We start from the raw sequence: 15,264 nt of genomic DNA on the forward strand, positions 1-15,264 counted from the left end.
ACCAAGACAGAGCTGAGTTGCCCACAACATATCCTGGTTAAAGGGAAAACTATTGAATTCCAGCCTTCATATATGTCAATCATATGCCTGAATCAAATGTAACTTGAGTGGTCAACATTCTGTCACAAGGGGCAAGATAAAACACATTGTACTGCCTCCAAAGTAGGGATTTTCACCAATGTACAGCTCTACAGAGAATTAAGTGATATTGGTGTTACTTCCTATACAATACCTGACCTGCTGGAGTCAGGTTTGAAATTTTACCCTGGTCACATTTAGGAGAAAGGCTGGACGCCTCACAGCATCATATAATTGCTCATTTTACATGACATTGTACTCATGAGTTTTACATATCATGCAGTTGTGGTTTAACACGGTAGGCAAAGACAGACATATGTTTGATTGGCCTCGTTACACATCATCCTACATGGTCTGTGAAGATCTGTCATGGTCTGTCAGACAACAAAGTGGCAAAATAATGTGGGAATTTCCTTCAGTTGTGCCACTTTTTTAGTTTACTTTAGGTGTCCTTTAATGTTATGTTAATATTGTCCTTTACTTAATCTTCATTTTTTCCCATATGTTGTGTGGATTAACAGCAGGAACTGATCTGTTCATGCAGTATTGAGATTGGAAACCTGGGAAAGTAAATACAAGTAATTTGCAGCAGTAAATCATTAAGATATTTATGTCTGCTCCACACATGCTCTACAGTCTTATTAACATAATTTACTGTGCGTTATTGCTCTGCAGCTTGTGCCTTGACAAAAAGTTTGTTCCTTCCATGACAGGCATCGGTTAAGCACCACATAGCTTTCTATATAGTTCATTAAGAAAAACTGTGGCATTATTCATCACCCCTTGAAACTTTTGCCAGCTTATGGATCTGACAATTATCTTTCATTTATTGCTATCTCTGTACATGTTAAGGAATTTGTTTCTCTGAGTAGCTTTACATGGCAATGGCTTCATCCAGCAAAATGCCACTTGTTTAGTTAATAGCCTTTATTGTAATACTGCAGAACACATTTTTCAAAGTATTTCTTGAGAAATCAAATGATAGATGCTTTAATGCTGAGAGTCCATCCCTCAGTGAAGATCAAAACTGCAGAAAACAGAGGTCTTCCCTTTGCTGATACTCAAACAAGCCTCTGTCTTATACGAGTCATATGATCTTGTAAATGATGACCTCCAAATTTCCTGGACTGTCATGTGATCGCAGAACACAATGACACAGTAATAAACTGAATTTGTAAATGATCACTGATCACTGGAGGTCATTAGGGATGGAAACAAAGTACAGATGTGTGTACCCTTTTTTAAAATATTAAATATGTTACTCATACTACACTGCCTTTAACATAGTCTCTTATTAGTTGACTTGTACTGCATTAAGCATTTCATCTTGAAACAGAAATTGTCAGCGGCAGATGAAGCTCATTTTGGTAGATTTTTATAGAAGCAACATTAACTCACAGTTAACCTTTTTGTACCTGTGGTGGTTCTTGCATTTAATCCTGCTGACTGCTCTATCTGTCTTTCCTTCACACACACACACAGCACATTTGTGCACAAACTGTCAGCCACGTAGTAGATATACACACACACATGCAACACAATGGCCTTCTCTCTCCTTGGTGTTGCATAAAGCTAAACATTTGGCTTTACAATGGCTTTTATCCATGCTCACTGACAGACTCCTGATGTTGTCTTACACATAAACATGATCTCAGAAACTGAACACTGGAAATCAATTTTTTGTAAGCCCATGGCGTTTTCCTGTGCTTTCCAGTCCAGTCATATTTACGTACTATGTAAAAAAAAATATCCAGAGAGCATGCATGATATTTCAAGCTGAAGCCTACAAAAGTGAGGGACACCACTTCTTGTGTTTCTTCATGCTCTATCTTTTTTTAACTTTTTTTTTTTTTTCTGTTTTATTTTATGCATTGCTAACTTCTGTGAAGTTGTTTGTCGGGGTATTTTGTATCAGGATCTTTGTTACTCGTGTTCTGTTTGTTATATTTTACATCACAGAGAAAAAACTGATCGTCTCGTCTAATGTTTAACTGTGTTCGCTGGTCTCAGATGCACTGTTGTCAGTACGCTGTAAACCACCAAAGTCCACATCACTGTAATTTTGTGCAGTATGGGTGATTTCCATACAGCCTAGCCTTGCCTCACTCCCTTTTATAGATAAGAGGCATCTTGTGTGTGGCAGAGACTCAATGGCTTTAATATATAGCAAGAAAACATTAACCCATTTTTAGATATACAAGACTTAAGGTCATGGAAGCTCTTCTGAATTTGTTTACTGTTCTAAATCTTATGAGATTTGTGTAGGATGAGAAGAGGAGGGCTAACTAATCTTTGAATCTTTCAAGCTCCCTCTTTAATTTCTTCTCATCTCAGCTACTGTACCTTTTCAAAAACAATTTCAAGAGGCAACAGCAATGTCTTTCCGCTTAAATTATATCTTAAATCCCATTTTAGAGGATTGCAGAATGGGGTTATTTGGGGTAACTCTCTTATCTCAAACCCAACATATGCTGGGATAAGCTGGTAGACAAAGTCAAGAAATGACAAGTGGGCTGAAGAATTCTTTGTGACCGGATGTGATAACACAAGGCTTTAGAAAACTCTCCAATATTTTGCAGGGTTCATTTCTGAGAGGAAAGCTGGCACAGGGATTTAGCCAATCCTTGTCAGGAATCTAGCTACCTACTGTTGCTCTGCATCTGTTTACAACTTCACCTTTGAAGTCATGCGATGTTAAGTGCCATGTTGTGTACAGTACAGTACAGTACAATCAATCCCTGCAATTTTCCTATAGCTTTTCATTTTCTTCAGCTAAAAATGATGTGAGGAGAGAAAGGCTCCGTCAAGTTGAGGAGTTAGGATACTTCTCTTGTAGTTCTGCTTTGTTCCATCAGAGGAGGCTAGATCCTTGTCTGTCTGAATCGCTCAGGGAAGAATTGAGTTGCACAGCTACTTTGGCAGTTTCTATGTTCATTACTTTAAATATTCTGTGGAAGTATTTACCCGAATTTCCCGTGCTGATGACTGACCCTTCACCCAAAGTATAAATGCGTTAAAGTGTTACACTGATTATATTGTTTGTCAGTGTTTTCTTTTGCCTCTCAGTATCAATATTGGCTTTGCTATTCCTGTTCTCATGGGAAAGGGCTGGGCACTACTGTATGGAAGAACAGTATTGTGAGTATTGAACTAATGTCAAAGTGATACTTTGTGTTTCCTTTAAAGTGTCTATAGAGCACTGCTGTAGTGGCTAATTGCACTGCACTAGTTCCCACCCCATCACTGCCAATGAGTGCACTCTGACTGTGAGTGCCCTCTCCCTTCAGCCCCACCCACCCCCACACTCACACTTTCCTTCACCCCCTCTGCCCCCATCCTCCCTGCATTCTTTGTCATGCATGCAATATAGTCCCTCTTGTGATGGCAGAGGAGTATTAATGATTCTGTAGTTGTGATACAACACACCCAGCGCTGTAAGAGTTCTGCACATGCCCACTGTGTGGCCACGCCAAGTGCTGAAGTTTGCTTGCAGCATTTTACATGTTTGCTCATGAAAATGAATGATTGGTAAATAGAGATTATATTATTATTATTGTTACTATTATTGTTATTACCACATTTGGCTGTTGTTGTGGTATTTTTCCTTCTTGGTATAAGTCTGCTTCTTTGTTTTGAATTTGAGAATTTGCTAAAAAAGTTACATTTTTTTATTAGACAACAAAGTGTCTCATTATTCTATATTGTATGGGAAAAAGCCTGTTTGTTGATTGTGAAACATATGATGAACTGATGTTTTTTGACTATTCATGTCTGTATTAGACATTTTATTTGCTAATCTATTGTTCGATTGAAATGTAAATGAACTTTTAAGAGATGGTACACATCCGTCATTGTATACAGTCTGGCACCATCATTAGATGGACTTATAGTAAAGACGCTCATTTATAAAACCTGTGATAATCAGATATATTTAAATGTTTGAATCATTGGGACAGTTGTGTAATGTTTCAGAATGAGGAAAATAAAATCCTTAAGAGACAGCATATCTAAAATGTCCCCATAATGAATAATACTGTTATGTATTCCATTTATTTCCTTGGAAATATCACATTGTGAAAGGTTTCCCTTTTACTTAACTGTAAGGTAATGCAGGACTGAAGCAAGTGTTTTATGTGCTATAAATGGTCGATGAAACTGTTTGAGTAGTGTTTGACTGACTGATTGATTCTTTTGTGCATTTTCTGGCTAGTTCACCTGTGTTACACTGACATGCAGACAGCTTGGCCGAGCAGCAAACTGCTTCTCTGTTGCACTGAGAGATGGAGATATGAAAAGGACGATTTCAGCACATGAGATTGCATGCTATAATAAAGCGACAACAAATAATGCTTCGTTGTATTTCTTCTCATCATGTGTGACGATCATATTTTGACAATTCATTGAGATGACATTATTTAAATGGTTCTGTTAACCATTACATATTGTTCTGCTCAACTATGACCCAGTTTTACATATTTGAGAAAAATATAAACACTGTAACACCTTTCTTTTAGTCTGACCCAGAATATGCAAACTTTTAGGCTCATATAGATGATAAACATTTTTGTACATAAACGGTGTTGGGAGTAAAATTTGACTCATATTTATTCAAAATGGGGAAAAAAACTCAACATTCAAATATTTTGCATTCTTCACATTCAATAAAATTCAGTGAAATCAGTACTACTGTTATGTTCTCCCTTTTTTAGGTATCAGATGAGCATGATGTAGTGTGATTGTGACTGTATTTTCTACATAAACTGTAAAATGTATCTGAAAGCTCCATCAAGGATTAAATCACCAATTATCAATGACTGATGAGGTATTCATGAAAGAAAAATCTATTTGTGGTTCAGAAATGTGTTGTACAGACTAATTATTATAGGATCCTGTGAAGGGTCAGAATATTAACAGTGTGTAAGGGTTAAGATCAAGTATTTTATGTTGAACTTTACATGTTTTTTTTTTTTTTAACTTTTGTCTTTCTCAGATGGATTAGGAGTGCTCATTTCTCTCTCATTCTTATATTTACCTTTCATTATTCAGATTTAGCAGGGAGTTTCTTTCTGGACTTTGAAAGGCTACTGTGAGCACTTGACTCTTGACGGACAGATTAACTGCTTAGATACTAATACCATTTCAGCAATTATGTAAATGCTATAAATGTTGCTGCTCCATCGCTCATTTGTTTATATTCATTGGAAACACAAGGGGGAGCTGAATCTCCAGAGCTCACTGGAAATATCTGAGTGGAAATTGAATAAAAAGCCTCCATAGACAGAATTACACATTACATTACAGCCATGCAGAAATATGTTAACACCTGTACAGCATCTAGCTTTATGTTATTAGTAGTCCTCTCTCAAGTTGTGACTTTCATTATGTTAGAAAGGGAGTGAATTTCTTAAATTACCTGGTCCAACACTGAAACAACAAGCCCCGACAGACTGGATAGGAAAGCCCAGCATGACCATAACACAACAAGTGCAGCACAGGTGTGTTTATCTCAGCTGACTGCTGGGGTTAAGTGATATATTCAAAGAATTGGTCGGGAGATTAATAAGAGCTCTCCCATGTTAACAAGTCGTTGCCATCTCCACCAAACTGCTGCCCTTGAAATGCTGAAGCCATGACTTTTCTAATGTTAACTAGGTAGAGAGGAAACATTTCACAAAAAAAGGGAAACAAAATAAGGACTGAAGAAAAAAAACAATTAGACGACGTTTGTAATTAATTAATCATTATAGCAGGTGGAACAGTTCTCATCTAGGAAAAGAAAAACTTGCAAATGAAAAAGGAAACCTTGAAAAAGTCCAACCCCAGTTTGCAGATCAACTAAGGGTCAACCTTTCAACTGAAGATCTGAGTCAGACTTACTGTATGTTACAAAAAAAGTGAACTCGAAACTTCGAATTCACTGGTGTGCTACTTGACTTGACTCCCAAAAGACACAACCTGACTAGAGATTTCAAAGAAAAAAGAGAAATGAAAGTCTCAACTTTTGAGCAAGAAAGAAAGAAGAAAGCAACATTCTGGCCTAACATAGCCACACAAACCTTGAATATTTAATCATTTGGCTTCAATACTGCACACAGGTATCAGATTAAAAAAAAACTTTTAGACCTGAAAACTTGCAAAAAGCACCTGGACTCTAGACTACCTTTGTGAGCATCCTATAACATGAAAACGAAAGACACAAAGTTCAACAGTCATTTTTTAAAATTTCACTAGGAAAACTCCATATATACATAAATCCATAAAGTTCTTAAGATTTCGCCTATTATTTGAATTTAAGTATTTTGAATTCATCCAACTTATAAACAGGGTTGGAAAGGGTTCTCTGGAAATGTATAAGGTTACAGTACTAGTTAACCTATTAAAAATGTAATAATTAATGTAACTATTTCAATTAATGTAACTGATTACTTTTTGATTACCTTTCTAATTAGGGAGATCATTTCTTATAAAGCAAGATTTACCTCTCATTTGAAAATTTATTCATTAGGTCATGTAGATTTTGAAATATAAAATAAATATATTTTATGAAAAAAGTCAAATGTCTGACATGGGCTTAATTGGTACTGTGACACCACTTAAACCTATGTGTGTTCAAAATAAGGTCCACATCATGATTTATTTACAAAATGTAAAAAAATTGGTTTCAATGAATTAAAAATACCAATATATGTAGTCAGTTACATGAGAAAAAAACATCCTTCTGAGCAAAATATTGAAGGTCTGGCTTCAGATGTAACACCCTTTGTAATCATCACCATTTTAATAAGTAACTGAAATTTAATTTCACATGTTTAACTGTAACGGATTACAGTTGCATTTATTTTGCAATTAAATTACATAACACTGTTACATGTAACCAGTTATCATTTAACACTGCTTATAAACAATAAGAAATGTTCACATGTAGTTAGAAATCTCAAAGTTTATTTAAAAAAAAATCTGATTTTATTGCTTACCTGTTAAAGTTATTTTTTCTATCTACTGACTTTATTCTCTTACCATGTTCACTCAATTAACATACTGAGAGTGAAGTCATGTAATGTTATCTTCATTTCATTATGATGTCTAATTGTTTCTGTTATTGTATTATTGTCGCATAGTGAATAAAAAACACAACAAACCCCTGTATGAGCATCCTGTCATTAGGCAAGGCCAACGCCTCCCATCCCTCTGCACAGGCGACCAGAGGGCCACTGACAGGCGCATGCGCAGCGTCGGTGTCAGCGGGTTGGTTGGGCTTGTGTTTACAGCTCGGCTGGATGCTGTTGGCTGCTGATGCTATTGGGAAAGTGCAATGTTGTGCCAACCGCCACTGGAATAAATACAACCGTGGGAATACAGGTAAGCTGTTTCTGCACTTGCACATGCATTCACTGTCAAGTTTAAAGGCGGCGGTGTCTTTAGTCAGGGACATAACTACCTGTTTGTTGGTTGTAAGTGCCAAGGTAGCGTGGCTAGCAGACGTTAGCTAGCCAGCTATGTACAGTAATGGCCTGTATCCAGGCTGTCCCCAGCGAAGGCTGCCAAACAGGTTTATTCACCTATTTAATGCGAACACCTTTACATAGCACTTCGCATTAATTGCTTTATGGTCACGGGATAGTTTCGTTAATTGGTCACTGTGTCTTTTTGTCGGATTTTGAATCGATGACTGTTGAGCTGTCGTAGCTAACAGTTCACGTTAGGCAGGTTAGTCTTGGCTAGCTGTTAACTGGAGCAATAAGTTCACACTAAAGCTGGTTTCGTTATCGAGCAAAAATAATGCAGCACTGGATATTATTATCTATTAAATAGCTGTGGGGTTTGGGATCTGCATGGGATAACATGTAGCAGGTATGCTCGTATCCAGATTAACTGTCGTACCTGAAAGCCAATTACTGTGTATATTAGCAGTATATCAATCTGTTATCGGAGAATAACCATGCAGGAGAGGCTCTGACCGCTGTGAACTGTCAAGCAGCACTAATTTACACTATAGTGGTTTTCCTGTTTTGTGTGCCACTGGTCATATTTAACCACAGGGCGGACTGACAGCTGGATCTGCTCTGTGTTTGTTTTCAGCATACAGTGTGTGTACAGGCTGGTAGTTTGGTTTATTAAGATTTTTATGTGACATATTTACTTAAATGATACTTCACAATACACTGGTCATCATGTCAACCATTCTGTTTCCTATTTAGTACCTCTCACACATCATTTTGACGTCCATGTAATAAAGACACATAATTAGAATAGATGAGACAATCACCTCAAAACTTGAAAGTCTTTCTTTAAAACCTGTTGTAGTTAATTTATTGTCTGTAAGTATTAATCGTAGTATAAATGTATAACAGAGGAATTTAAATTTTGAAGTGAATCTCTTTTTAATGAAGTACTCATTTGGTGCATCTTATTTTTTGTTATTTGGTGCTCTGTTATTGTCATGTGATCAGGGACGGACCATGAAGTTTGTTTTGATCAGTCTTTTGGTGGTGTGTATCAGCGCCTGACATTCGGCTGCTGAGAAGCATTGCTTGATTTTTGAAATAAATATGTTGAATGATTGAACCATTAAAACATTTGTCTTCGCCTTAGTTAGTCACACAAACAATCATTACTCAAATTCAGTGTAGTATTATTAGATTTGTAAACATCTTGCTTATTCAACAGCAATAAAGGCCCAGTAAAAATGCAATGAAGTATATCTTCAAACAACTTTGACTTGTGTTTGTTATCTATTTGTTATTATTATTATTGTCAAAATAAATGTATATGTTGAGAAGTGAATCCCACTAGCTGTTGTTAGATTAATGCATCAGACTAGTGCTATTGTTAAAAATGGATTTGTTGATACCAGCTTTTGTCTTTGTGATTTTGAATATTCCCAGCGGTGGAAAACATGTATTGTAACTGCGAGCCATGTGTGCCAAATGCTGCTTCACTTGACTCAGCTCTTTGTTCCTGTTCTGTTTCCTGATACGCAAGTTTACAGTAAAGCTTTGTTGCAGGTAATGCAGGTGACACATGCGCACACACACACATTTACACACATTTACACACATTTACACACACACACACACACACACACACACACACACAGACACACACACACACACACACACACACACACACACACACACACACACACACACACAAACATGAAATATTGTCTGTGTGCAAATACTGGCTGAGGTAACAATGGTCATGTATACTAGAGGTGGGGTCAGTACTTTTTCAAATGTACTTTAGTGATGCCCGAGCAGAAGATACGTTTTTCTTTTTCTTTCTTTTTTCAGGGAGTAATTGTATACAAAAACAAACCATCTGATGACAATTCAGTTATTCAGAATGAAGAATTATGAGAGAATTATAAGTTTGATGTTTTACACTCATCAAGATAACAACATGAATCTGTACAGTGACTAGAAACAATCTAGTTTCTCACATAAAGTAAAACAAGAAACAACAAAAACATAAATTACATTACATTTCAGAATCTACACTTTGCACACAACTATCAAATGATCCATAATAAGATATAGAAATGCTGAACTCATGAACCATAATTGTACACTATAAATATAATTCCCCTCCCCGGGAGCAAATATGTGAATGATGTCTATTTAATTGATGTATTTAGCTGTTTAGATTCCACACATTTTCTCTTATGAAGTATCTGCTTAGCTCTATATTAAGCTTAGAGCTGAGCCCTGAATGCTCTGAAATCCTAACAGCACCCCTCATATGCACCTGTCATTTGGGGTGCTGGTGGAGACTGAGGGGCGGAGGGAGGGGAGGCTGTAGTGGATTAGTGCTTCCTTGCAGTTGCTGTGGATGAAAGAAGATTGCGTGAGATTGAAAGTGTAAAATGATATTTCATGGCTAAGACAGGAGTTGAACATTTTTGTTGCAGCACTCGCTAGCATCTGCAACATTTCCTCGAAGCATAAACATTGACTCAACATAAATCCCAGTTTCATAGCATCGACAGTGAGTGTGGAGGAGATATTGGATTTTTTTTTTTTTTTGATGGCTCAAGACAATGTGTGTTGGTGTTCGCACCCTGCTCTACAACTTCAAAATTAAGTGTGCCATTTGCTGATTCAGCTCTTTGTCTGAGCTGCTGAGTCGGCTGTTTAAGCCAGAGGGTTAGCTGTCAATTTAAGAAACTTGAATGTAGCTGCATGGTATTGTACTACGGCAGATAAGAGCGCTGTATTTCAGATTATTGAAAATGTTCTGTGGAGTCTTGTGGAGATGTTCGGGGCTTGGTTCAGTGAAGCATCAATTATGGGATATTGACACTTGATGATCCCTGTAATTTACAGAAGGTTACAATCTTCTGTAAAAATTAAAGCTGTCTCTGTCATCTTTAAAACACAATTTGAATAACTAATATCAGAAAGGTCAATGATACATTTAATGATATTTAATGACCTACCCTGAGACACATAGTTAATGTAGCCTGCATGTTATATTCATTCATTTTCTTATTTTTTTCTGATTGGACCAATGTTACGAATCACAGATTGTTTATTAGTTATTTTTTTACATTTCAAAGTTTTGAGTTGATGGAAAGACTATTAGATTATCTTTAGGGCTGGTTTTTAGAGTTCATGATTCGGTGGATCAGTAATATTCAATTTAGACTCTTCCTGACCGACTACAGCAGCAAACACTTTATTTATGACTCCCCATATATGTATTTGTTTTCTTTTTACAGTCACTTTGCATCAATACCCCACAGCCAGGCCCTTTGGATTGTAAAAGTGAACCAGTGATGTTCAGGGAGTAAACAAATGCAAAGTATTTCATGTTAAAAAATAATAATTTAGTCATTCATGAAGTGGAAATTAGGTTGTTATGACTCTGCTGTTGTTGGTCAGTTTAAAGTCCATTTTAAAAGAAGAAAACCCATCCAATATGTAATAAAAAAAAGCAGAGATGAAAAAGAAAATGATTTATTACATAATATGATTGTGGTTATTTGGTGTTTTGAGAGTTAGATATGTATTATAAAACCTGCTGTTGACTTTTAACCGGTGACGAATGCTGCTTTCACTTGTTGTTTCTAAAAAGGACCAACACCCTTAACAACGTTTGTAGTTTGTAGATGGAGCGTACACACACACACACACACACACACACACACACACACACACACACACACACACACACACACACACACACACACACACACACACACACACACTCACACTCACTCACACACGTCGGTGTCGAGTTCCCTTAATAGGCCTCTGCTATGTATATGAATATCTGTGTACATTGACACATTTTGCAGCTCTGTATGTCACAGTGGAAGTTCTTGCAGCCAGCGCTTCTCAGAAGTCCTGCACTACGTGATGACCGTGTTCTTTCTTTCTTTCTTCTTTCTTTTTTTTTGTTTTTTTTTTGCCTCGATCATGTGAGTGTGTTTTGTTGTTGAGTGTGAGACATGCAGGAGTTTCATTCCTGGACAGCTGGCAGCCAGAGCTCTGTGATCTGAATTGATTATAAGACACTGACACAACACAAATAAGATGGAAATGAGAGACTGTGTGTGTGTGTGTGTGTGTGTGTGTGTCTTTGATTTGTATAATTTATAACCTGCTCACTCAGAGCTTTTCTTTCATTCCTCTCCTTTCTTTCCTCTTTTGTATCGTACCTTGTGATTCACCTCGTCGTCGTCGAACCTTTTCCGTCTTTTCTCTCTCCTCTTTGCTCTCTCTCACTGCCTTTTCTCCCCCCGCTATCTCTGCCTGGCTAAAATCACTGCTGTGAGGCGAGTCGAAAGGGACTGTGTTTGCAAGCCTGAATGCTCTCTGGCTGTGTCTGGCTGTGTCTTCCTCTCCCTCGTGAGGTGCACGCAGGGCCCAGCTGGCAACCCAGAACAGGCCGTTCAGCTGGAGAGTGGTAGGGAGACAGAAAAAAAAAAAAGAAAGGCAGAGGTTTCCAGTGTGAACATTTTTACGCATGGATTGACATAATAGATGCTTTTTACAGATTCAGGCACTGTGCTTTTGATTTTAGTTAAGATGAACTTTGAAGGGAAGTTACTGCTATCACTGATTTGGTCCCCATATTTAAACCGTAGCTGCTGTTATGGTCTCATGGGTCAGCTGATTCTGTAAAACTACAAACAAAACTACATCAGACAACTTGGTTTGCAATCCTAAAGAATACATTTTAGTGCCTGATTTCATCTAACCACTGAATATTTACCTCTTTATCTCCCCTCTTTAAAAGACAAGCAAACAGATTTAAAACATCACAGTCCAGAAAAACTAGGATTCAGTTTCAAACCTGACAGTATGGAATCGATGTATACACTCAGTGTCACTCTGTATCACACTACAGTCACATTGTAACACTAAACTTGTCGACCGATTTTTGAGAAACAAGCTTTTGAAGAGCGAACGCCCTCAGGCATCACATGTGCATACGAAACGATGAAATAGAGCTGAAACAGTTAATCTATTGATCGATTAATCAGTGACTATTTTGATAACAGTAGAATTACTGAGCTGTCTTCTCAGCTTGTTAAATATGAACGTTTGCTGCTTATCTTTGTCATATATGATCATAAATTGTATATCCTCAGGTTATGGATGAGTGGTGACATATAATTTAAAAATAGCAACCTGATAATAATCTTATATTGTAAAATATTTGACCTCCATATGCTTTAAATATTAAAACAATTTAATTGAAGAACTATGTTTTTTTAATCTCCTGTGCTGAGGGTGTGTAAACTCATCTTGTTCTTTCTGCACGTTGACTGTAGTTACACACCCCACAACTCTCTCTTTTTGTCTTTGGTTGAACTTAATTAAAATCCCTTTCTCCTCTAACATGTAGTGTAGATTCATCTTCCTTTTAGACCAGACAAAATGGGTAATAAGTCAGAAGACGGCTATGAAACAAGATTTCAATCAAAATAGTTAAATCAAAGAGTAAAACAGACACAAGAAGTTGAGATATAAAGGATAGAGATGTGGCTAGTAGGGAGAAATTGCGAGATAAAAGAAACAGTCGACGGCTCTGTCTCTGTACTCTAAAACAAGCTGGTGTTGTCGAGTGTTTGGTGCAAAAACTCACTTGAACAGAAGAAAATACAATCTAGAAATGTCCTTGAATTTAAGACATTTTTCAACCTGTTAAGCATTTACAAAGTGTCACAGCCAGTAGTCTGATAGGCGATGGATTATGAGTCTTGTTGGAAGTGAATCAAGGCGGCGAAAAGGTTGATAAGTGACCGTGTAGCTTGGTGGGAGCGGGCAGAGAGGACTGTTGCTGAGGCTGGGGAGGAAAACAGGGTGACAAGGCAACCATTATAAGACTGCTGGAGCTGCCAGTTAATGGAGTAAGAGGTCTGTGTGTGCTCCACATGTGCGCTTGTGGGCTTATTTGTGTTTATGATACAGCTGCTTGTGTGTGTGTGTGTTTCTCTTCTGTTAATGTATGCCTGAAAGACTGAAAAAGGAAGTGTACAGGCTCCACTGCAAAGGCTGAGTTTTCAATGTCTCCAGTCACAGCACAGCTCAGTTATTATTACTTTCATAACTGAAGTATGAGGACTCATGCTGGTAACATGGTAGCATCGGGTAAGCTTTAATTTGAAGGCATTATGTGAACAATCAGTCAATCAATCAATCAATCAAATTAAACTTTATTTATAAAGCACCTTTCATACAGGTTGCTGTAGTTCAAAGTGCTTCACAGTTGATAAAAAGACAGAACCAGTGTAGACCATGGACAACATAAAGCGAAGGAATAAAAACGATGAGGGAACAAAACAAAGAACACATTATAAAGAAAATTTGACCAATGCACACAAGATAAAGAAATTGTTGAAAAAAATTAAATTAAGTAAAATATTAAAGAGAAAAGAAAAAAAAGTTTATTAAAAGTTAGAATAAAAAACAAGATTATAAAAAAGAATGAAGAAAGGCCCAGACACTTCATTTCCCAATAACATTTTTATTATTATATACGATATACAATACTAACTTGTTTTGAGGAAGTCACTCTACATGATAGATGTACACAGCGTCTATCAAAGTAAACATTTAAATTAATGCAATAAAATTTTAATTAGCATGATCAGCCACGGCGGCAGAACAAGACAAGCAAAAGACCCATACAAACACACACACACACACACACACACACACACACACACACACACACACACACACACACACACACACACACACACACACACACACGCACAAAAAATGTAGAAAGTTCCTCGACATGAAATCGGAGGGAAAAAGAACCACATTAATCACTCAGGGAGGACAAGCGTGCTAAAAATGGAAACACAGTCGCCTTTGAGCCTAAAGTAGAGTAAACATCTGCAAAGTCTCTTGAAGATTAAAAGCCTGCGGAGATAAGAAGGGACTGAGGAGTGATGCAACTGAATCAGATGCTCTTTTTCTTGTAGATTGTAACTGTGAGTTTACTGTTATTCATTAACTATACCCTGGCCTACAACTAGTGTTTTATAGGTATGAAGAAATTTATGAAAAAACATCCACACTCCCCACACAGGTGTTTTAACCTAAGCTGGAGTTAGTTGGAGCTATACTGGAAATTACGCGATGTCTCCAAACTACATGAAGCAATAACTTTGGCTGCGCTCTATTTAGCTGTGCTGTTATGCCCGTTATTACGCAGTGCACCTGGCCCAGTAAAGGAAGTGGTTAAATGCTCCAGGTTCCCATTGCAGGGAGAGGTTTCTGGTTTGTGGACTGCTGGTCTTGCTTCCTCCCAGCCTGGGATTTTATTTAGTGTTGTTGTTGTCTTTTCATTGTCGTTCGTGTAGTCTCTTTTTAGTGTCTTGGTTGTTATATATGTTATTAAATCTCATGGTTTCAGCAGTTCAAAGGGTGTAATTTTACTTTGGGTCGACTGTTGAGTATTGTTTGTTTTCTTGAATCTTTTCACAGGTTAAAGTGTCGGCAGGCAGTACGGTACCCCTTTTGGGCTCAGACAGGACAAGTTGTGTGAAATATGCTTTGTCTGTGTTGTTTACAATGCCCTTGGTTCACATGGTATTTTGTTTTACTTGCCACACAGAGCCGTTGAGACAAGTCGGCGTAAATGGCATGTTTTTTTTTTTTTTTAAATTGTTGCCAAATTGAAATGCAGTGGAAACTATGTCCAACCGACACAAACCGGCACTGT

General features: G+C 37.3%; 1 protein-coding gene across 4 annotated transcripts in view; it reads left to right on the plus strand.

The window, feature by feature from the left end:
* The first annotated feature begins 7,319 nt into the window (after positions 1-7,319).
* The window catches only part of LOC133995475 (rab GTPase-activating protein 1), a 75,362-nt gene continuing 67,417 nt past the window's right edge, over positions 7,320-15,264 (plus strand). For all 4 annotated transcript variants that reach the window (XR_009927152.1, XM_062434877.1, XM_062434878.1 and 1 more), the window contains exon 1: positions 7,320-7,437. The gene's annotated coding sequence lies outside the window, so the exon portion shown is untranslated. The remainder of the gene's footprint in view (positions 7,438-15,264) is intronic.

This window comes from Scomber scombrus, chromosome 15 (genome assembly GCF_963691925.1).
Source record: "Scomber scombrus chromosome 15, fScoSco1.1, whole genome shotgun sequence".
Classification (NCBI taxonomy): domain Eukaryota; kingdom Metazoa; phylum Chordata; class Actinopteri; order Scombriformes; family Scombridae; genus Scomber; species Scomber scombrus.